Source organism: Pogona vitticeps, chromosome 5 (assembly GCF_051106095.1).
Source record: "Pogona vitticeps strain Pit_001003342236 chromosome 5, PviZW2.1, whole genome shotgun sequence".
Taxonomy (NCBI): Eukaryota; Metazoa; Chordata; class Lepidosauria; order Squamata; family Agamidae; genus Pogona; species Pogona vitticeps.
In genome coordinates this window covers 5,352,924-5,374,462 of record NC_135787.1, presented here as the reverse complement: position 1 = coordinate 5,374,462, position 21,539 = coordinate 5,352,924, and the positions used below count along the sequence as shown (strand labels likewise).

Genomic DNA, 21,539 nt, shown 5'->3' with positions numbered 1-21,539 from the left:
CAATAAGTCCCAGATCATACAAGATCAGATTCTGGAGAAGAATGCAGATCTGGCATGCGTAACCGAAACATGGATGGGCATGGAAGGGGGCATTCCCCTGACTCTTGCCTGCCCTCCTGGTTATGCAGTCCAACACCAGGGTAGACTGGAGGGGTGGGGCAGGGGAGTTGTCATTGTCTACAAAAACACCCTTCAGGTTGCTAGGCGCTTGCTCTGGGGACGCTGGCTCTAGAGGCCCTCCATGTGTCGATTGGGGCCAGGGATGGTATAGGGATCTTGCTGGGTTACCGCACTCCCTGCAACCAAGCCATTTCCTTACCAGAGCTGGCGGACTTCGTCTCCGCAGCACTGTTGGAGTCCTCAACGCTTTTGATCTTGGGTTACTTCAATGTGCATACGGAGGCGGAGGTTTCCGGTCCAGCTCTTGAGTTCTAAGAGACCATGGCCTCCTTGGACATGTCGCAACATGTCAACGGCCCTAACGACGTGGGTGGCCATACACTGGTCCTGGTGTTCTCCACTGAAGCACAGTGAGTGTGCTCCGATGGTGACTGGCCTAGTGTCTCTCCCCTTATCATGGTCGGATCATCACCTAATTAAATGCAAGCTCACAGTGGCTCTCCCTCCCTGTGGGGAGCAAGGATCTGTTTTAATTGTCCACCCTGAAAAGTTACTGGATCCTATAGGATTCTAGGATACCATGAGAAGGATTCCGGCCGATTTGACTGGCGCTCCTCTAGAGGCTCTGGTTGATAGCTGGCTAGCCGCCGCCACCAGAGCTGTTGACACGATCGCACCTAAACGCCCTCTCCAGCGCAGAGATCGCCCTTCGCCCTGGTTTAATCCAGAGCTGAGATCAATGAAGCAAAATAGGAGAAGGCTACAGCGCATATGGAGGCAGAACCCAATGGAAAATAATCAAATAGCTGTCAGGATTGCAACTAACTTCTTCCAATCTAAGGTGAAGGCTACTAGTCGATCTTACTTTGCTGTCCGGATAAGCGAAGCCTCCAACCAGCAGGCAGAACTTTTCCATATAGTCCGTGATCTATCCAGAGTTGGTCATAGTGACTGGCCTCCCACTAGCATCTCACCTGACCAATTTGCAGCCTTTTTAAAATCAAAAGTAGAGGCCATCCTCTGGGATCTTACCCCCCATTTGAAACAGTGAATCGAGCAGAGATGTCCAACGCTCCGTCTTGCCTGATGAGACTTAACCACTTTCAGCCTGTGACGTCAGACATGGGCTACGGCAATAATTAATGGGTCTCTCCAGGAGGGCAAGGTTTCCCTTGCTCTCAAGGAGACACTCGTTAGGCTCATTAGGAAGAAACCGAGCTTGGCGGAGGACAATATTGGTAATTATACGCCCATCGCCAATGTTTCTTTCTTCAGCAAGGTAGTTGAGAGGGTGGCGGCTGATCAGCTGCAGGCTCTTCTGGATGAAACCAATGCCCTTGATCCATTCCAGTCAGGCTTCAGGCCGCGGCATGGTACAGAAATGGCATTGGTTGCCCTGTTTGATGACCTCCTGAGGGGGGCCAATGGGGGGCAAAATCTCTCTGCTGGTCCTTCTCAATATCTCAGCAACTTTCGATACCATCGACCACGGTATTCTCCTGGGGAGGCTCTCCGAGCTAGGAATCAGTGGCCTGGCTCTTGCCTGGCTCCGTTCCTTCTTGGGGGACCAACCCCAGAGAGTGCAGGTTGGAGAAAGCTTCTCGGCCCCATGAAGCCTCAACTGTGGGGTTCCGCAGGTCTCGATTATCTCTCCCATGCTGTTTAACATCTACATGAGGCCGCTGGGATGGGTCATCAGGGGATGTGGCGCTTCGTGTCATCAGTATACTGATGATGCTCAGCTCTACATCTCCTTTCCAACAACAGTGGATGCTGTTTCGTCCCTTGAGCGCTGCCTGGGGGCTGTCCAGCAATGGATGCAGGTGAATGGACTGAGGCTAAATCCAGGCAAGATGGAGGTCCTTCGGGTGGGCGTCCCAGACATCAGTGGTCCGGGAAACTCCCTCTCCTTTGGGGGGGGGGGTGACTCTTACCACCCAGAGTGATGTTCGCAGTTTGGATGTACATCTGGACCTGGCACTCACCATCGAAACCCAGGTGTCGTCAGTGATCCATTCCACACATTTCCACCTTCGGCAGATTGCCCAGCTGCGTCCCTATCTTGATGTGGGGGGCGCTCACCACTCTGGTCCATGCGCTCATAGTCTCAATATTAGACTACTGTAATGTGCTCTACATGGGGCTGCCTTTGAGACTGACACGGAAACTTCAGATGGTACAGAATGTGATGGCCAGACTTCTTACAGGGGTGAAAAGGTACCATCATAATCCTCCCCCCACTCGCCGCCTTGCACTGGCTGCCCATTCGTTTCCGTGTTGATGTAATTACAATTACATATAAAGCCCTAAACGGTTTAGGACCTTGATATCTGGCAGAGCACCTTCTCTCACCCAGTAATGCCAGAGTCACTCATTCCAGCTAGGCCAGGCAGCTGAGGGGCCTAACACCGAGGGAGGTCCGGAAGGGAAGAACAAGGAACAGGGCCTTCTCGGCAGTGGCCCCTCGCCTTTGGAACAGCTTGCCAGTGGAGATCCGCCTGGCTCACTCTCTTGGTGTCCTCAGGAATAAAAACCTGGCTATTTGGGCAGGCTTTTCTTCCTGCCATATCTTAATTTCTTATACTTTCACCACCTTGGATCCATATGTTTTTTGGTTTTATTGTTTCTAAATTTGTAAACTGGCCAGAGTAGACCTTTGGTCTAGATGGGCAGGATAGAAATCCAATAAATAAATAAATAAGCACATATAACTACTGTACAGCTGTTCACATCTCTCTGTTATTAACTTAATCTTTTCTCCCCTTTGCTTCCTTTATGCCATCTCTCCAACTTTTAAAATTGAGGATCTCTTCAAAGTTTAAAATTTAGACTGGGGACTCCTTGGGGCAGGGCCCAATATTTATTTTCTTTGATGTCCAGCAAAGTGCCAAGCACAACAGAGCAGTAAATGCATGCAGAAATTCTTTTCCGATTGTGTGACATACACTTGACATGTACTGAGCTGGACCAGAGGTTCCCAAACTTGAGGTTTTGGGTGTTCTTTGACTACAACTCCCAGAAGCCTGGACCACTGGCTTGCTAGCTAAGCAAGAGCATCAACCACTCAACCAGCTGGACCTACCCCTTACATTTATCATAACTCCCCCAACATATAAACACCTACACACATCTTCCCTTCCTTTACTGGAAACAGCTCAAACCCTCGTTGCTGCACAAGACTATGCTAAGGCATCTCTCTTATCGCCAATGAAGCAGTTTCTTGAAGAATAAAACAAGTCAGCCATGGAGAGCACCAGGTTCTTTCTTCAGTTCTTGAGAGGGTCTTGTTACAGTTTGATTGTGATAGAGACAGAACGGGGGGACAACACATAAACTAGGAGACCACCCAAAGTTCTTGTTCTGCCATCAAAGCGTTCTTCAGATGCAGATTGTTTTGCAAGAAAAGAGAAAACGTAGAACACTTCTGTTCAGATCAACACCAATATCAAGAATGAATTGATATACAGTCGTGCCCCGCTGGACGATTATCCAGTTTAACGACGAATCCACTTAACGTTGAAGTTTTTGCGATCGCAAAACGATGTTTAGATTGGGTTTTTTGCTTCATGTTGATCGGTTCCCTGTTTCGGGAACTGATTTTTCACACTGCAACGATCAGCAAACAGCTGATCTTTGGGTTTCAAAATGGCCACCGGCTTTCAAAATGGCCCCCCGCTGTTTTCTAGGACAGATTCCTCGCTATACATGCACCGAAAATGGCCACCGTATGGAGGATCTTCACTGGACGAGCAGGTATTCAGCCCATTGGAATGCACTGAACCGGTTTTCAATGCTTTTCAATGGGTTTTTTATTTCTCTTGACAATGTTTTTGCTCTACAGCGATTTCGCTGGAACGAATTAACATCGTCAAGCGAGGCACCACTGTAGCAGCTCCTGCACTTCGCAGGTGGAGCACTCAGAAGACCTGGCCCCTGGCTGTCTTCAGGCATCTTCAGGCAAACAGTTTCTCTAATGAGTACTCATTGATTTAAAAAAAAAAGTGGGTGGGGGTGCAAGGACAGTATTCTGGACTGAAAAGCTATAGAAATAAATCTGGGTCAAACCTCTGTACCTTCTGACCACCACTGTCCAACAAGCCTGACTGGTTGCCACGCCCCCAAGAATCAAATAAACTTGCTCACAATTGACTCACAACCTTTAACTTTCTCCCCACCTTAAAAAAAAAAAAGCTAAATCTCAGGATTAATTAATAAGCCACGAAGCGTGTCAACATATGGTCTGAACATTTCCTCTTACATTGATTGCTCCCATAAGGGCAGAGAATGCCACCTGCCGAAAGGAATTTCTGAAATGCTGCTCTCAGCAAACGGAAGCATTTAAACCTTCAAATTAAGGCATGTTCAACCAGGTGCCAGTCGTGAGTCATAGTTCCGTGGAACTCCGATGAACACTCTGTGGCCGGGTTGGCTTTTCAATCTCAGAAAACAAAGTAAATATCCCTATAGCATTGCCTCCTGGCAAAGGAGTGTCGAGAAGGGATGTGTCTTCCATCAACTGCAGTCTTTTGGGCTAGTTTTGGGCCAGCAAGAGGGCTGCACATCATCAAGTTTCCAGATGGGAAACCAAAAGCAGCAAAGTCCAGTTGATTTGACCAACAGTGAAAAAAGCAAGTTGAAAAGTAAAAACGGAAGCAGGACTTGGGGGTGATCAGATCACATCATAGCTAAAGTCTGTTAGCAAAACACTCAAGATCTGGGTTTAACCTTACCCACAAAACATCTAATACCTTCCCAAATACCAGACATGGCAAGAGGTTACATTCTACAGATATGAAGAGAATGGTTTTAGCACAATGTCAGTGTTTTGGTGGCACCTTGTTTAACACTGTGTGTATCAAGTGATGAACACAATATCTGCCCATGGCCACTTTGCACAGCCCTCCAACGAGCAAGATGAAACAGGAAGGAAGGAAGGAAGGAAGGAAGGAAGGAAGGAAGGAAGGAAGGAAGGAAGGAAGGAAGGAAGGAAGGAAGGAAGGAAGGAAGGAAGGAAGGAAGGAAGGAAGGAAGGAAGGAAGGAAGGAAGGAGGGAGGGAGGGAGGGAGGGAGGGAGGGAAAGAAAGAAAGAAAGAAAGAAAGAAAGAAAGAAAGAAAGAAAGAAAGAAAGAAAGAAAGAAAGAAAGAAAGAAAGAAAGAAAGAAAGAAAGAAAGAAAGAAAGAAAGAAAGAAAGAAAGAAAGAAAGAAAGAAAGAAAGAAAGAAAGAAAGAAAATCCACAGAGTGAAAGGGGGGGGAAAGATGGGAAGCAGAGAACTGTTCCAGCGGATACAGGGTTTGAGAAAAGAATATTGGTCTAAAATGTGCTAAAAAGGAAGTCTTTTCAAAAGGGAAGGGACACTGTATTTGTTTGCACACAATGGTCTGTTCTTTTGCCTCTTTTTGGCTAGCTCCTATAAACTGCCTTGTTTTCTCATGCACACCATATTATTTCAGACCTGGACAAGAATAGATGACTTCTCTATTATTTTTTTCAAAAGGGAGGAAAAGTTTGCCCATGAACAAAAGCCTCGTCTGCTGGCACCTAAAGGGATTCCCACAGCTATTCACAACTAAGATTTTCTCTAGGAAACGAAAAGCTACCAGCAAAGGACTGGAAAGCTACCCCTACCCTGCAAAGGTCACTCCAAGGAAAATCAGAAGAACAAAAAAGCCAGCTCCGGTCCAAGACGGCTGTTTTCAGCATGGGCTATTTCAGGACAAGCTGGCAGCCTTTCTCCGGTGACACCTTTTTAAATGACTGCTCCTCAAACTGCTTAGCTCAGTATCTCTTAATTGCCACTGCTTGTTTGCATAATCATTTACATTTTTTAAAAAAACCGTCTCCTCTTATGACTCAGCTAAAGAAAGCCAGGCTGGCACAAGCCTAGGATCATCAACTGGGAAAGCAAGACTGGGTGGAGGAAAGGAAAGACAGGTGGGGAAGGGTGGCTTGAATCTCAGCCAGAGGAAATTGCAGGTGCCAGGGAACACACAGCTGCGGCAGACAACACCGACATCTTTCTTCAAGCTTTTCATCATATTTTCCCAACACTCAAACCACAGCATCCACCAAGAAAAGGCTGCGTCTGTTAGCACATCCATCCCTATTTTGCGGAAGGGCATAAAGCACAGGGAACGTGGTGGCACTGTGGGCTAAACCGCAGAAGCCTCTGTGCTTGCAGGGTCAGAAGACCAGCCATCGTAAGATCGAATCCACGCGACGGAGTGAGCTCCCGTCACTTTGTCCCAGCGCCTCGCCAACCTAGCAGTTCAAAAGCATGTAAATGTGAGTAGATAAATAGGTACCACCTCGGTGGGAAGGTAAAACAGCGTTCCCTAGTCACGCTGGCCACATGACAATGGGAACTGTCTTCGGATAAGCGCTGGCTCCACGGCTTGAAAAACGGAATGAGCACCATCCCCTAGAGTCGGACATGACTGGACTGAAAATGTCAAGGAGAACCTTTATCTTTACCTTTACTATAAAGCACATCTGCGGAAGTCTCAAAAGATGCTGTGCCTCCAGTCCTGCTGTCTCTCTGAGAACCTGCTATGGGCACTGAGTATTTTCATTTCCCAATCATTTTTAACTTCTTAGTGGCGTATGAGTAGTTTGGACAGTCACTGTCTTATTATTGGTGCAAACCATCCAGAATAAGCGCACTGCGCTGATGGGGAGAGAAATTTATTCGATTTTTATACCTCCCATCTGGCTGCCCTGGCCACTCTGGGCAGTTTACCATGACAAAATATAAAACAATCATGCACAAACAACCAACAGCAACTGAAACAATGTGAGAGAGAAAGAGAGAGAAATCCCGCAGCCATACAAAGAACATAAGAAAGGTCCTTCTGGGTTGGAAGGTCCCCAACGAGTCTAATCATCCTCTTTCTACCAACAGCTTTTTTGGAGGGCTCACAAACAGTGAACGAAGTCCAAAGCTCCCTTGTGAATCTGCTTGTTTAACAGGAGAGCAAAGTGATTAGCTGGGTTCTACCCTGGAGCCTTAAGGAGAGATCTGGGGGGCTGGAATATAAGGAGGAGGAGTGTATAACTGAAGAAAAGAGGTAGCTCCTGTTAGGTTATGGTAAATGAAGAAGAACTGAAGCTTAGATCTGTTCCCAACCTGATGTTCCTATGGAATAAAAAGATATCATTTTCATTCTTTAGCCACCGGGTCTGGTGTGGTTAATCGCTGGTGATGAACACGTTACTAGAAAGGCTATTGTACTTTTCATATCATGAGAACTCATGATTCCCAGGAAAACATATTAATGGTAGGAAAACTGGAAGGCAGTAATTAAGAAAAGGCAATGTAAAACGGCTTGATTCAATGAAGGCGGCCCCACTCTTCAGTTTGCAAGACCTGAGCTATATTGTTAATGATAAAGACCTCCCAGAGATCATTAACTCACAAAGATGCCATGATCTGGGAGGGATCTGATGGCACGTAACAGCTGAGCAATTCCTTACCCCAAGACAACTGCCACCCATCCAACCACGGTGGCAATAGAAACAAGATACAGTACGATGCAGTTGGTACTAGATCAAACTTTACTTGCATTTAATGCTGGGGGGGGGAAGTCTGAGCATTTCTAATCACCTGGAAGAGGCTTGTTTTTAAAAAAAACAGAGACAGGCAGTGCCACATGCCACATAGATAAGTAGGCTTCTCAGCTGCTGCACAACAGCTCAAATGCTTGCCATGCTTTTAAGAGCCTCAAACGAAATTAAAACATGACAGAAATCCAATCTTCAAAGCTGCCTTTGAACTCAGATCCAGATCTTCTCTCTGCAAAACAAGGAAGGAACACGGAGGAAGGGAATAAGCAGGAGAGAGACATATTGCACTGCTGTGGTTGTACAAGGGGCAGCTGTGTTAGTCTGTGCAAGCATTATAGGTAAAAACAAAATAGAAAGGAAAGGAAAGATAAAAGGTTGGTAGCACCTTAAAGACTTAAGTTTTTAATTTTTTTTTAATGTGAGCTTTTGCGGACAAGTCCACTTCATCAGACATCAGCTTTGCCTTCTGGTCACAGCTTCTGTCTTCAAGTTCCACATCACACTTTAAGAAGGATGCCAATAAACTGGAGCATGTTTAGAGGAGAGCAAAAAGGATGATCATGGTAATCAAAACCAAGCCCTAGGAGGAAAGACTGAAAGAACTGGGCATGTTTAGCCTGGAGAAAAGGAGACTGGGGGGAGATAGGAGAGCACTTTTCAAATACTTGAAAGACTTTCATACAGAGGAGGGGCAGGATCTGTTCTCAATCATCCCAGAGTGCAAGACACGCAACAATGGGCTCAAGCTACAGGAAGCCAGATTTAGGCTGAATATCAGGGAAAAACTTAACTGTTAAAGCAGTTCGACAATGGAACCAATGATCTTGGGAGGTGCTGAGCCAAAGCTGGAGATATTCAAGAGAAAATTGGACAATCCTCTGTCAGATCTGCTTTGATTTAGATTCCTGCCTTGAGCAGGGAGATGGACTCAACAGCCTTACAGGCTCTCTTCCAACTTCATTATTCTACGATTCTATCCTTTTCTCAGTTAACTGGCTTCCAAACAGCCACGGGGCACGTTCCTTCACCAAGAGATTCCAAACAGTCAGCACTGACAGTGTGTCATTTTGCACACCAAAAAAAAAAAAAGCAAAAACCCACAAGAAACAGAAAGATAACTTTTTTTTTTTTTTACTAGAATCACTTTAAACAAACTTTGCTGCGCTGCCAAAAGTTAGGCAGTGGATGGTTTTAATTTCCCTAAGAGCAGCTCTCTGCTTTGAAGACACCTGCCTAGAACAGCAGCCTTTTATGCCCTCAGAAAAGCTCTTCATTATAAATACCCTGAAGTCAATGTTCTCCAACTATGTAAACATCATCTGATCGAAACCCTGCTAAATTCTTGGCTGCAACCACATCACTTGGCAATACGTCTCTGTGTTAATTATGTGATTTCCTCTTGGCAATTCTGCACTTCTGTTTTAATATCAAATGTTATTTTGCTCTAAATAGGACTCTTAATTCGCTCCGCCGCCTCTTACTTCAGCCTTCCAAAACTCCCCCAAAACATTTCCCAGCTTCTTGGCCTGGGCTCTTTCGACATTTATAGAAAGGAGAATCCAGCACGATAAATACTTCTGCAGAGATCAATTCTACTCTTCAAGCACATAATCTATCCAGCTTTCTCCTCTCTGAGGTTGAGCAGGTTATTGTTCTAAAGAACCATTCATGAGTACAGAAATCTCATCATTCCATATCGTTCCTTTTTACTAAATATTTCAGTAAGAGCAGAAATATTCTAGACTTGTGTGATCGATAATTCATTTTCACAAAACACTGGAGAAGTTCAGATGCAGAAACCCTCATGGCTTCAGATTTCATCAGTCTCAGCCAACATCGGTTTGGGCAGATGAGAGTTAAAAGTCCAATATTATGAAAACCAGAAGTTTCCCACACCTGTTCTAGCAAATGCATTCTAAATTCACAAACCACAATGGCCAGCCCTACTTACCATCACCACTGTCCCAGAGGACCAAAAATTGTGCTAGAACACTCTCAGCATCTCCCAAACACACACCTGTGTGAGCCCATCAATTGTATTTTTTTAAAAAAAATACCGTATGTTATGGGCTGTCAAGCCCTAATAGGGCTTTCAAGGTAACTAAGATATTTAAGGAGTGGTTTTACTAGTTCTACCCCTCAGCTAAGTTTCCATAGTTGAGTGATACTTTGAACTCCATAAAAACGCAACCAAGTTACTTCGCTATTATGGTGAAACCATGAGGGTAACTTTTCAGAACAAAATGCAGTTAAATGTATAGTACAGAGACCTTTAGAATATTCTGTGAAGTTATGGCCTCTCAGATGCTGGAGAGGTGGAAAAGTCAGAAAGTTGAAGCAGCTTTCCTATGAGGAAAGCTAAAGTTGAAACGCCTAGGGCTCTGTGGGTTAGGAAAAAATGACTAAACATGTTGCAATGACAAACCTAGACAGCATCTTAAAAAGCAGAGACATCACCTTGCCGACAAAGGTCTGCATAGTCAAAGCTATGGTTTTTCCAGTAGTGATGTATGGAAGTGAGAGCTGGACCATAAAGAAAGCAGACCGCCGAAGAATTGATGCTTTTGAATTGTGGTGCTGGAGGAGGCTCTTGAGAGTCCCCTGGACTGCAAGGAGAACAAACCTATCTGTTCTGAAGGAAATCAACCACAAGTGCTCACTGGAAGGATAGATCTTGAAGCTGAGGCTCCAATCCTTTGGCCATCTCATGACAAGAGAAGACTCCCTGGAAAAGACCCTGATGTTGGGAAAGGGTGAAGGCAAGAGGAGAAGGGGACGACAGATGATGAGATGGTTGGACAGTTTCATCGAAGTGACCGACATGAATCTGACCCAACTCCGGGAGGCAGTGGAAGACAGGAGGGCCTGGCGTGCTCTGGTCCATGGGGTCACAAAGAGTCGGACATGACTTAACGACTAAATAACAAACATGTTGCAGGGAGAAAATGCAGACTCCTGTAGCACCTTCATAGCTATCAATTTCATTCCCTATAAGTTTATGCTATAATAAATCTGTTTGTCTTTAATGTGCCCTAGAACTCGGGGTCAACTAATAAAAATTAGTAGAAACAGACGCGAAACACAGTGAAGTGCTTTTCTGGTGACACATACCAGGTTTATAGAGCATATTGTCATACATAAGATGCTGTGATGGCTCCAGTTTAGATGGCTTCCAATGGATTCCTAGAGCTTAATAAGTGTGTCAGAGGTGTGCAGACACTAAATTAATATTCAGATTTGAGGATCATTTAAGGACGAGTACCAGATGCTGAGTGGCAATGGGGTGGGGCGGCTCTGGCTGGGATGTCTGAAAGCATCTGGCCAAGCTCTGATAAAGAGGATACCTGGCTACATGGAGTTTAGCTCCGATTCAGAAAGGCTGCTTTTATATTAAGCTTTGAGACAGGGCTTGGTCTTGCCACAGGGATGTCTCTATTCGTGCCTGTTCTTCTGTAAAATGAAACAATTAATATCGGCTTGTCTTTAAAATATATATATATATTTCCTATATACTGAACATCTGAATTTTCAAACTGTTATTATATTAAAGCACTGTGGCAGAATAAGTGGAGACATGCATTTTGCAGTACATGCTATTTATATATTTTAAAGACAAGCCGACACTGAAACATTCTTGGCTTCGAGGAAAATGTGACAATATTTGACTACAATCAACTAATAGGGTAAAATGACCGGTCAACTGATAACATTTGAATAGTACATTGACTTGATGTCCTCAACTTTTTTCCAAAGATGGTAACTGATAACAAAAGATAAACACGACAGCAGTTTTCAGAGGTTTAGCTAAATTCTGCTTTCTTTAAAAAAAGAAGAAAACTGGAGAAGGAGTGGTACATGTTAGATCAGATTTTACAACTTAAGGAAAGTCAGAACACCACATCCAGACCCAAAATGGCTTTAATACTGGGGCCCAATCTGGGTTAGATTTCTCTTTGAAACTTCTACAGCCTAGTATCAAATTATTACCAGTCAGTGCTGCTAATTTCCACCTTTCACTGAAACATCAGCAGAAACAAACCATCATTCTAAACAAGATTACTCAAAAGTAAATCACTGTTCAGTTCAACAAGAATTACTCTCTAGCAAGCATGTTTCAAGACTGCAGCCAAGTTCTTATAAGCACCTTCCCCCAGTCTCCAAGCGCTTGTAATGCAACAGGTGCTGCAAAATAGCATGTACTGCAAAATGCATGTTGCCACTTAACCTGCCACAGTGCTGTAATAGTAACAGTTTGAAAATAAAAATGCTCAGTATATAGCAAAAAGAATTATGGATTGCAAAGCAATTAACAAAATAGTCCAAAATCCTATTGGATATTTATACACGTACACGGGGAATGACACAATCACAGTGCTGGACACGCGCCAGATGTGTGCGGCGTGTGCAATCAAGAACACAACCAGCACACAAGTGGCACCTTGCCAGATAGGAGCAGAAACTTCTGTGATCAATCTCTCACATGCCTGTAAACACCAACAGGATTCTGACCATGGTTTTCGCAACTGGCTGAATTCTATAGCCACTTCGCTCAGATTCTTACTCTGTCCTTAAGTTACCCCCACATGCTATTCTGTAGATACAATACTTCACACTAAGTGCAACAACACTATGTAAACATGAGATTAACAAGGTGAAGGAAGGACACCCTTTTGGCCTGGAGTTTGCGCTCAACTCCTCCTGGTCACGGAGGTAAAGTGAAAGAAAAACTGTGCAGAGAACAATGTGCACAGTACATACATAACACAAACAAATAACTCTCTACAACGGCCTGATACTGTTGGTTTCTTAATAAAAGGCGTTGCTTCAAGAAAGAGTGATTTATGTTTGCAATAAATACTGTTCTGCCGTTCCAAACTGCACCCATCACCTCCTTTGCATGTTTGCAGAAAAACAAGCCCCACTGAACTCAAAGAGACTTACTTCTGAATAAGCATCCTGTCATTAAACCAGCTAGGCCCTGTTTTTCTCTAAGAAGCTCCTTATCTTTCAACTGGCAAAGTGCTCCTAATTTCAAGCACAAAAATACTATAATGCTAAGCAGGGTTGCAAAAGGCACTTATGAGGTTTGCACTGAAAATGTTTATTTGTTTGTTCATTTATTCCATTTCATTACATATACGTACTGCTTCATTAATATGTGCCCCTATTCTGGGCAGTTCAGAGTATAATAAAATCCAAAGGGACGTAGCAAAACCAAAATGAAAGAATACAATTCTAAAATCATAAAATAAACAAACATATAGGCAGGAGAATAGGAGGGGAAAAAATTCAGGTGAGGTTGCATTCAAAGGCTTCTTGGAAGAGCCCTAGCTTCAGGACCACATAAAAATGGAGAGGGGCACGGATTCCAGAAGGCTGGGTGCCACTGCAAAGAAGGCCCGACTTCTCACTGATGACTTTCTGGTGGAGAAAATCTTCAGGGTGGCCACTCAGAGGAGCATTGCCTCTGACAATGAAAGAGGTACCAAACTATCAAGGGCTTCATAGGTGACCATGAAAAACTTGAACTTAAGCTAGGATACGACCTGTAAACCAGTGGAAGTGAGCCAGGATTGAGGAGTTACAATCAAGTTTGCTACCACCAGCCAGGCAGACACATTCTAAACCTACTGCAGTCTCTATGTGGCACTACTCAACATCATGAGTAGTGCCACGTAGACAGCATTACAGTAGAAATCCACGGGAATTTAAAAAAAAACAGCAATAACCTGAAATCAACCTGCTCTTCATTTGCCAGCATCAACAGCACTGCAGGCAAACATACATAGAAAAAGTTTCTTAACAGAGTAGTAGGACGGAGAAAACTGGATATATCCAGGAAAAATAGATAAAGAGCCAATATGCATTCCGTCAAATACTTTACTGTAAATTCTCCTGTGTCCTAGGACACAATTTCGGACTATTTCCCTCCCCCCTTGTTCTCATTTCATGTTTTTAAAAAGTCAGAACAACGATTTTATTTGCTTCTATGACATTTAGAAAAAGAGAATGCAAAAACAATGTAAGAACAGAACTCTGAATATTTGAGCTGATGTGGCCTAGCAGTCAAGAGTCACAAAAATCTAGGGTCTAGACTCCGTTAAATAGTGAAGCTGCTGGTTGACCTTAACTCAACTGCTGCCAGCCTCAGACAGGCAAGATCTAAATATAACTAATAAATGAATAAGTAGCATCATTACAAGCAACAAGGCGTAGGGTGCACCATTAACTTCAGTGCAAACTCCACACTAGGAGACTGTGCACACACACACAAAAACAGTGGCCAAAATCTACTATAAGATATCAGTCACGTAAGAGTACCTGTGCAACCAATTCTCATATTTGGCAGGCTTCCATTGTGTCCCTGAGCACACAACCTTTTGTGCCCATGTCCAGCCATGTGATAGCGAGTAAAAATCATGTACTGCACACTATTTCATACCTGTACTTTATGCTCTGCAATTAGAACAGCATTCTGGGCTGAAAAGCATTTAGGCTTCAAGAATGGTTTCCATATTGACTTTTAGGGAACGTTTTGCCTCTGATGTTCTTGTTTTTTTTTTAATGTTCTTCATAATTTTAATCTATTTGTTGTACATTCAGTTTCGGAACTTTGGTAGGCATGAAAGCAATTTAACACTGCATCACATCTTTGCTTTCTCCAACCACCCATGAGCAGAAAGACACCGGGGAGAGGGGGCTGGATGGGGAGGAGACAGCCCCACACCTCTCCATCCATTAAACTTCAATATACTCCCTATTACGCTTGACAAATAAACAGAGCAGCCAGCGACAAGGGGCCTTATTCCGCATACCAGATCTGCTAAGGAACAGGAAAAACAGCACACCTACATGCCCTGTTTGTTAGCTTCTCGGTGGCATCTAGCTGACCACTGCCAGACAAAAGAATCCTGCGTCCGAGGGACCCGCGTCTAATCGAGCTAGGTAATTCTTACTGTTTTTCTTAATCAGCATCCGTGTACATTCACCCACAAAATCTGACCGCCCTCAACATTTCCCCCTACTTCAGTCTAAGCTCTTATCTACGTGACCCACACATACAGCACACTGCTGTTTCATATATCTCAGCAAATCTGAGCTGCCAGATCAACAATCCTCTCGTAAAAGAGGCACCGCTTGGAACACTTCCATCAGCAACACATAAATGCTGTACACACTCCTAGCTAGTACATTATCTCAATACAAAGCTTGCTAGCAGCTGCAGGGAAACTCTCTCTCCTGCTAAGGCTTTGTTTGCGAACGCCTCCCTCCCTCCTTTCCACCCATCCACGTGGTCCAAACTGCAAAACCCTGGAAAAACCATCACTCAACTTGATTTCTCCTAAGGTGGGTAATGATTCACTCACATCTTTAGATAACAGGCAAACGAGAGACTTAATATTACTGCGGTGTGAAGCAGATCACAAGGGGCAGTTTTAACCTGGGAGCCCTGTTTGAAGTAAACCATTGTTCTCTTAAAAAAAAAAAAACAGCTACAGCACTACGCACCTTTCTTTGTCTGCTACACTTTTAAAAGTAGTTTTAAAAATCGTGGTTTACAGATGGAGAAACAATTTTTTTTATGTTGCGTCCCTCACCTTCCCACTCTGATTGCACACCTCGTTTGGAAAGGTGGCTAGAAACAGCATTTTCAAATAAATAAATATTTTTATCCATCGCATGCTCTCCTTTTTGTTAATCCTCATTTCAGGAGCACGGAATAGAGTGGTGAGAATAAAGCGGACATTGTTGTCTGCAAAAGGACTTGGGAACGTTGTCACTGCTGGAATTTCACACACTTTGGAGCTGACGCATGAAGGGGCAATAATTCTGAAATGCATGGTGGTGGGAGGAGGAGAAGCAAGGGAGACCTGGGGGAAAAAAAAGGTGAGAGAGACAAACCGGAACATCCTCTTTTGTGGGTGTGCCGTGGTGCACAAGACAACTCTACCGTTAACACCAAGCCTTTACACAAAAGGGGGAAACCTTGCAGGAATCCGCTCTAAGGAATGAGGCACCGATCCGACGCACAAACCCACATGCACACTTTCCAAGAGTCTCAGAAAGCCTAGCAAAGACAGGATCTCTACTCTGTTGCAATGATAAGGGGAACAGTCCGGGATCCATTGCACCGTGTCTTGATCTAATCCGGTGATCCTGGGAGCTTTGAGACCTAAAACAACAGTAGGAACCGTCCAAACCATTAAACAAGATTGGGGTTTCAGGGGACCCCCAGCATAGGCACCTCCTGCAACCTAAGATCCCAAATGAAAGATTGGGGGGGGTCTGATTCCTTCCATAATTATAATATGGGTTTCACAATGCTCCATTCACCACCACCCCACTCCTCAAATCCCCAGAAGAATAGGGAGATCATAAAAACCCAGGGGCATGTAACCCACCCACCCACCACCCACAATCCTATATAAAGGACCCTCTTTCCCTTTCCTATCCATGAAGCCTCATTCCTTAGAAGCCATATTAAAAGGGGGGGGAGGATTTAATATTTATTATTTTCACAGTGAAACCTGTCCTCATGGAACTGGCTGTATTGGGAAGGGGAGGCATTTCATCTCCAAAAATTAAAAGGAGACTCCAGGCTTGGGGGGCAGGGGGGGACCCCATCAACTCAGATGGGGTTATTTAGTTAAGCAAGGGTGAAGGCTCCTTTTTTAAAATAATAATAATAATAATAATAATAATAATAATAATAATAATAATAATAATAATAATAATAATAATAATAATAATAATAATAATAATAATAATCCCTTGAAAGAAGAAGGGGATTTCACATACAGATCCCTTGTCGAGACCCCCCCCAAACAAAACCCGGGGAGGGGGGCTGACTTTACTGCCACACCCATCCACGAGTAGGCAAAGCGATGGGGGGGGGGGTCCCTCCTGGCCGCCGACACACACACGGACGGATCAATAATCATCAATAATCAGAGGATCTCCTCAGTGCGGGGCGCGGGGGGGAGGGATGAAATCCTCATTAAGGGGAAATTAAGCAGGGGGGAGGGGGGTGTTTAGAAGGGGGGGTGATTCCGCTTTTCTCTCCCCCTCCGTCCCTGAGGATGAGGGGTGTGTGTGTGTGTGTGTGTGTGTGTGTGAGGCGGGGGGGGCGGCGGCTGGATGGCGCCTTCCTCGCCTTCCTCTTCCTCGTACCTCTCTCTCTTGAGGGGAGCGGGGGATGAAGAAGGGCCCTCAGCGCGGCGGCGGCGGGCGGCGGAGGCGACGGAGGTGGCGGCGGCGGTGAGGCGAGGCGAGCGGAGGCGACGACCGGCGGCCTGCTCCTCCGCAGCCCGTCCGTCTTCCCTCCCTCCCCGAGGAGGCCTCCCTCCTCTTCCTCGGCCGCCCACCCCCGCCTGTCGTCGGCGCCGGGCTCCTCCTCGCAGGCGGGACCGCCGGCCGCCTCGCCTCGCCCACAGGCCCCCGCCGCCGCCGCCGGAGCCCGGCGCAGGAAGAGAGAGGGGGGTGTGTGTGTGTGTGTGTGTGTGTGTGTGTGTGTGTGTGTGTGTGTGTGTGTGTGTGTGTGTGTGTGTGTGTGTGTGTGTGTGTGTGTGTGTGTGTGTGTGTGTGTGTGTGTGTGTGTGTGTGTGTGTGTGTGTGTGTGTGTGTGTGTGTGTGTTATGGGGTTGTCCTGTGGCCCAGCGCCGATCTCACCCCCTCCCAAAAAAAACGGACCCTCAGAGTCCCCCAAACGCAGGCCCGCTGGATCGGGCCCGACCCGGAGCAGGTCTTGAGGGCACTCAACGGCTCTTAATGGCTCCCTCGGAGAGGCGGCCCCTGCGAAAAGCTTGGGTGTCAGGGCACACACACAGAGGGAGAGGACAGGGAGCTTTGCACGAAACACACACACACACACACACACACACACACACACACACACACACACACACACACACACACACACACACACACACACATAGCAAGCTCAAGGAGAGGGAGCTTTGCACGAAACACACACACACACACACACACAAACAAAGCAAGCTCAGTTTCTCTCCCAGGGACTTTTGCAAGTTGCAGCTCAATACAGGTCGGCTAAATTCTGGGGGGGGGGGGGGGTTTCTGGGTTGTGGCATCCTGGAGTTGTGCACCGCCCAGAGTGGCCTCTAGTGAGACAGGAGGGTTTTGCATGCATGCCATGCATTGCATGCATGCATGCATGCATGCATAAGCAGAGAAGCAGGATGGGTCAATGACAAGAGTTTCACGGCTAAGCAAAAAATAAAATTCCAGGGAGATCTCCGCAAGAAACCTTGGCTCCCCTGCCCCCACTGCTCTGGACAGGTGTTCAAGGCCCCCCCCAGGCTGGACGGGTTTGCAGGAAAATAAACCCGGGGTTGCAATTCCGCCGCCACCCCCCAGCCCCTGCTCAGCCTGGATTTCCTAAAGGCCCGGTCAGAGGCGACAACCTCGACCCTACTATACTCTTGTGTCCTGTGGATCATCTACAGTACTATGGGTCTCGGTTTCCACCTGCCAGCAAGGCCTACAAGGAAGTTAGGCTGAGAAAGGGTGACTCAGCCGATCGTCTCCCAGGAAATGCAGGAAAAACGTGAGTTTCCTGCCTCCTGACTCAATATATGTACTTTCATCATTACTCTGGTGTTTTGTATTGAATTTGTGCTCTTCAAAAAAAGCCTCAGAGTGCACAGTGTCCTCTTGACATGATCCTAGGCACATGCAACACGCTTTGTATTTTTGAAGACAAAGTGGAACAAGTCCGACGCTGCAACAAAATGGGGCAGCATAGCCTCATCTTATAAAAAGTACTGGTGTTCAGGGTGCCAGACAGCCCTGTCCTTCTCCAGAATATTCCATTCTTCACCTACCCCAGTTTTTCTTTTGCAACTAAGTATGCGCTCTATAACCACTGAGCCTGCTCCGTCTCCATGGGCCTATTTTAGGAACTTTGCTTTATGAAATAAATGGTATAATCTTGCAAACCTCCACTCCTCCCAAACCTGCTGATCTCTTCCTTGTGTTTTTTCCCACTGGATCCAGCTTGCCTCCAGTTTCTCTGGTCTTCAGCCTCTGAGCTTGATACACTAGAGAAACTGGCTCATTTCCCTGCAGGTGTCAGCACGCCACACTGGAAAGGAAGCCACTGTCGGTAAGTCCGTGGTACACACATGTGCACAGGACGTACTAAGTAGGGTACGTGCAGAAAAACAAAATGTACATAGGTACGGTTGACCTCATTTCCCAGCAGAAGAATGGTGCTGAAGGAAGGCGTCGATTCTCAGTTTGGTTTAGGGGGAAAGGTGGAGGAGAGTAAAGGTAAATATGTCATTGCAGATCAATCTCACATTAAATAGACTGGCAAGGTGCCGATGCCACTAAATTAACATTTTAAAAAGTTTGCTATTTCTTACTTTATTTACACGCTCCTATTTTTTAAAAAGATTGGGCAAATGAACAGCTTAATCTGTCTAATGTAAAAGAAACCATTTTCATGTTAGATTTACCCGTATTTTTCGCTCCATAAGACGCACCTTTCCATAAGACGCACTAATTTTTTAGGAGAAGAAAACAGGAAAATATAATCTGTTTTCTTCGCTCCATAAGACGCACAGACTTTCCACCCCCCTGTTTTGTGGGGGGAAAGTGCGTCTTATGGTGCGAAAAATACGGTAACTCATAACTTCCAAACAGCATACAGTATTTTGTACCAATACTGTATTTGGTCAGGCCTGTGTCACGCACAGAATCTTGATTTCATCAAATGCAGTGGGAAGCTACTGAAACATCTTACTTTTTCAGCCATTTTTCTTACTAAACAAAATGCAGTTCCATAACAAATCATAAAATTTATAGGTTTTAGGTATACATTCAGGGGCCCCCATTCCTCCCCTTCCCCCCCTCAATTTTTGGAGGCATTTGGTGCCAAAGACTCAGGCATCATTAAATTTATTAGTGTACATGCCCCAAGTAAAGTTTTCCATACAGGTGGATGGCTAGTTTCCAATAAGTGCTAAATTGACGTCAAAAGTCTTTTGTGCAAATCTGAAGCAAGTTTTTATGAGTTCTCAGAATGACATGTTTTATTCTCCAAAGTAACCCTCAGGAGGTATGCAAGTTATGATTTAGAAGTTAGCCAGCTGCCTGTTCTTTTGCCGTTCTGTAAATCTATTTGAAATATGAAGATTTCAGATTTCCCATCTAGATAATCTCACACGCATTATTACAAATTCACCACTGTCTTGTAAAATAAGCTACTATTATAACCAGCCACCTTTCTGCAGATGATGAGAGGGACTGAAGACAATCATAGCAATCCCGTACACACTTAGCTGGAAGGAAAGCTGTGGGGTTTTCTTCAGAGTAAGCATCAAGCTGAGTAGTTTTGTGGCTGAGATTAACAAACTCGGCACTTTATGTTTCTTCCTGCGCACTCTTAGATCACAAGCCTTTGCGTACTAGCTGGAATTTCAGTTCAGTCACTCCGTGTCGCAAGCTGCAACTAGAGTCGGCCCACAGAATCGGTGGGGATTCGGTGAGTTCAATTCCTGTATAAATTCCACTTGATTCAATGGGCCTACTCTAGTTGTGATTTATTACACCAAGCAACAGAATTTCAGCCAGCGGTTCTTAAACCCAAATAAAGATGTGTCCCCACCTACCTTGTCAAGTAGTAAAATTCTTCAGCGTGGTCTGCACTACCACTGGAGTTATTGCTCTGCTTCTCTGCTATCCCCGAGGTGATAAGAAAACGTAACACAGAACTGCTGTCGTTGAAAAGGCGGCCGGATCAAGAGCGAAGCCAGCTGTGGTTCTAGCAGTAAAGTGCCAGTGTGAACACACCCACAGGCATCAGGAACCCGGAATCTAAGCTTGATCTTTGCAGCGTGTGGTTCTGTACTACGATGGAAGAGATTATCTGTCTGGCACTGTAATCCGGCACGGCATTTTCTAAATGGCATGCTACCTGCTCTCGCTGCTTCTAGCAGAGAATTTTAAACGTCCACTGATTCCCCCTGGAAGAAGAAGTTGGAAAAGGCAGAGAAGAAAGGAGGGAAAGGCTGCATCCGCAATTATTTGAAACTTTTCGACAGCACCACAGCAGCAGCTGAATGGAGGGGAGGGAAGAGACCCCCTTTGCCAGCGCCTGGTGCTTCGCTCTTCATTCAGACATGCCCCCTTGTCTGATTCACAATAGTTTCTAGCCGTGCCAAGAGTGATGTCACAAACAGCTGAGACTGGAGAGAGCATGAAGTTGAAGAATGACTTCACATTTAAAGGGAGGTCAGAGCAGGTGATCCATCCACAGAGCACATCCAACTTTGGCATCTGGCTGACACGTGCACGCTCGTTCATGCCAGCCCCTGAATCAGAAGTCCATCTTGCCTTGAATGTGGAAACTTGGGGGGGGGGGTGTACTGGCTACCTGGGGCATTCTGGGGAGGGTAATATTGCCCCCCTAGAAGCTGACTCTAGAACTGCATGCTGTTCTTCTCTCATTTTCAAAGCACATTTTAAAGGACACTAAAAGCCCTTCCAAAACTCCTGCAGAAATTACAATGACACTACCAGTGGCGCTCACCAGTGGCACTCTTGGCAGCTGGCTTTTGTTGCAAATGCGACCTTGGAGACCGAAAAGGATCTTCTCCTTCCAAGCCAGCCCCATTTCCCTTTGTATTCAAGTCTTATTGGGAGACCCGGCATCAGATTAAAATGTAGGATGCATTGGATTTAGTCTGTGCTCTATTTTCTCTTTCCCTATGCTTCCCCTCTAGAAAATATTCTGTTCTCACTTTATCTTGCAGTAAGTCACGCTAAATATGATATAACGTCACCAGTGCACCTTCATTGCTTAGCAATAATTTGGTGACTGTTTCTATCCT

The 21,539-nt window shown here is 45.4% G+C and overlaps 1 protein-coding gene across 3 annotated transcripts in view; it reads right to left on the bottom strand.

The window, feature by feature from the left end:
* SMOX (spermine oxidase) overlaps positions 1 to 20,795 on the bottom strand; it is a 51,383-nt gene extending 30,588 nt beyond the window's left edge. For 2 of the 3 annotated variants that reach the window (XR_012087831.2, XM_073002107.2), the window contains exon 1: positions 16,855 to 16,997. The gene's annotated coding sequence lies outside the window, so the exon portion shown is untranslated. Of the gene's footprint in view, positions 1 to 16,854; positions 16,998 to 20,318 lie in introns of those variants that run through there. The other variant, XM_078394458.1, reaches the window with a different exon arrangement.
* Between the last annotated feature and the right edge of the window lie 744 nt (positions 20,796 to 21,539).